This window comes from Oncorhynchus clarkii, chromosome 17, assembly GCF_045791955.1.
Source record: "Oncorhynchus clarkii lewisi isolate Uvic-CL-2024 chromosome 17, UVic_Ocla_1.0, whole genome shotgun sequence".
In the NCBI taxonomy this organism is placed as follows: Eukaryota; Metazoa; Chordata; class Actinopteri; order Salmoniformes; family Salmonidae; genus Oncorhynchus; species Oncorhynchus clarkii.
Genome location: NC_092163.1, coordinates 83,430,883 through 83,434,279, shown reverse-complemented (window position 1 = coordinate 83,434,279; position 3,397 = coordinate 83,430,883).

The following is a 3,397-nucleotide window of genomic DNA, read 5'->3' as shown; positions in this document are numbered from 1 at the left end:
TCTGGAGGAAACCTGGCACCATCGCTACGGTGAAGCATGGTGGTGGCAGCATCATGCTTTGGGGGTGTTTTTCCAGTCGGCAGGGACTGGGAGAGTAGCCAAGACAAATGTAGGAGTGGATCTCTGAATGTCCTTGAGTGGCCCAGCCAGAGCCCGGTCTTGAACCCGATCGAACATCTCTGGAGAGATCTGAACATAGCTGTGCAGAGACGCTCCCCATCCAACCTGACAGAGCTTGAGAGGATCTGCAGAGATGAATGGGAGAAACTCCCCAAATACAGGTGTGCCAAGCTTGTAGCGTCATACCCAAGAAGACTGGAGGCTGTAAACGCTGCTTTAACAAAGTAAAGGGTCTGAAAACTTATGTAAATATGATATCAGTTTTTTATATTTAATACATTTGCAAAAAAATAAATACATCCATTTTTGCTTTGTCATTATGGGGTATTGATGAGGAAAATGAACAATTTATTTAATTTTAGAATGAGGCTGTAACGTAACAAAATGTGGATGAAGTCAAGGGGTCTGGATACTTTCAGGATTTACTGAATGTCAGGAGAGTTGGGGGCAGGGGTCGTACGTCAGGAGAGTTGGGGTCAGGGGTCGTACGTCAGGAGAGTTGGGGCCAGGGGTTATACTATATGTACAGCTAATGTTTGTGTTCCAAATTTCAACATATTCATATATTTAGGGCACTAAAGAGCCCTGGTCAAAGATGTCCTAAATGAGGAATAGGGTCCCATTTGGGAATCATCTCTTTTTATACTTTCTGTGAATGTTGACAAAGGAAAACCTTTCTTGATGTTGGAATATTCTGTAAAAAAAAAAAGGTGATTTTTCAACAGTTGTTTTCCTATGATTACATTTCTCTCAGTGAGTTTTTACTTGAATGTGTCCAACCCATTACATTACATTCTCACATTAACATCAATATATAAAAAAAAAAAAACCCAACAACAACCTCTTGGAGCAAACAACAATTCTCATTATACTAGCCTGAATGCCAGTCTGTTCGTGCCATCATGCCAACTCCTTGTCTTGCCATTGGCTTGACAATGAGATTGAGTTGACAAGAGCACCAACAGATCTAGGACCAGGCTACATAAAGTACCATCATGACAGGCTTGGGGGGAGGGGGGGGGGGGGTATGTATTTGCCATTAGAACAGACTGGTATTTATTCCTGATAAAAATAACTTTTCAACTACATACAGTACGGCATGTACTCATTTCATAGTCAAACAAACAGACACAAATGTAATATGGCTGACAAGGTGCTCACACCCTGAAGTCACGTGAACAGAAAGGCTACAAGCCAAACGGCACCTTATTCCCAACAGCAGGGGTTTGGAGGTGGACCTTTTGGTTCTCTGCCCTGACGCCCACACAGCTGATTCAAAGAATCAACTAAATCATCAAGCTTTGAAATCAGCTGTGTGGTGTCAAGGCAAAAACCAAAACGAGGCCCGAGATAGATAAACCATTCCCTGCATAATGCTACTAAATTTAACCAGAGGCCTGAGATAGACAAACCATTCCCTGTATAATGCTACTACATTTAACCAGAGGACAGTACTGGACTACTACCACTCCATAGGAATAGGGGCCATTTAACATGCAGCCAAAAACAACCCTGGGCAACAAGTTCCAACAACAAGAGGGTTGTGTTCAAAAAAGTGCAACATATTGAACGCAGATAGAAATGCAATCAATTGGAGATGACACGATTCTTTCCTCAACATGTCTGTTCTATACACCATATTTCTATTCAACTTTCCTTCCTGGACAGAACCCCTGACTTGTCCCTATCTGACTGTCCCTTCCTGGACAGAACCCCTGACTTGTCCCTATCTGACTGTTCCTTCCTGGACAGAACCCCTGACTTGTCCCTATCTGACTGTTCCTTCCTGGACAGAACCCCTGACTTGTCCCTATCTGACTGTTCCTTCCTGGACAGAAACCCTGACTTTTCACTGGCACCCTATTCCCCATTTAGAGCACTACTAGGACCCTGGTCAAAAGTAGTGCACTATATAGGGAATAGGGTTCCATTCGGGACATGAAAATTGACTGCGGCTACACCGAGAAAGAAGCCAAAGAGAAGAGGTCCCTTTTAGAAATAGATTTGAAGGCATGTCATTCAGCTTGGTTCAGCTGTAAAGGCTTGGAGCAGAAAGCTGTCGAATGATCTCACAGCATCAGTGGAAACACAAGGCGCTGGCTCTTCACTCGACACCCAGTGTCATAATACATCATGACCATGTCATATGTCCTAACAGCTGTCATGACATGTTCATAACAGCTGTCATGACATGTTCATAACAGCTGTCATGACATGTTCATAACAGCTGTCATGACATGTTTATAACAGCTGTCATGACATGTTTATAACAGCTGTCATGACATGTTTATAACAGCTGTCATGACATGTTTATAACAGCTGTCATGACATGTTTATAACAGCTGTCATGACATGTTTATAACAGCTGTCATGACATGTTCATAACAGCTGTCATGACATATTTAGACACGTTGTGACATATATTGTGTTATTTTATGGCTGGTTATAACACCTACATAGTAGTGTCAAAAAACACACATTTATTCAAATGTTTATTGAAAGTTATTTCATTTGAAAGTTTGTTTCTTAAATCTTTTGTTGTTGTTGTTGTTGTTGTTGTTGTTGGAATGAATTCCTTTAATGTCATGTTTTTTAATATTTTCAATAACTTGTATAAAATACACTTTATGACACTGGTATGAAGCATTACGACCACCATCATCATATCAGCCAGATAGGCCTATCAGCTACATGACCTTATGTCAGTCATCAGTCACATAGAGGGAGGGGTCTTGTCCTGCTCCTGCATTCATCCCAGTCATCAGTCACATAGAGGGGTCTTGTCCTGCTCCTGCATCCATCCCAGTCATCAGTCACATAGAGGGGGCCTTGTCCTGCTCCTGCATTCATCAGTCATATAGAGGGGGTCTTGTCCTGCTCCTGCATTCATCCCAGTCATCAGTCACATAGAGGGGTCTTGTCCTGCTCCTGCATTCATCCCAGTCATCAGTCACATAGAGGGGGTCTTGTCCTGCTCCTGCATTCATCCCAGTCATCAGTCACATAGAGGTGTCTTGTCCTGCTCCTGCATCCAGTCATCAGAAACAGAGCATTTTGGTGGGGGGTGGGGTGGGGGGGGGGGTAGGTGCATGTCTGAAATCAATGTGTACGCAATTACAATTTAATATGGTCATTTAAAAAATATATATATAACAAACAATGTTGACCAGTAGGCGTAATGGAATGCTTTGCCTTGTGTTGTAGGTTGACTCTTATGTAGGTGTTATAACCAGCCATAAAATAAACAATATATATGTCACAACAGGTCTAAATATGT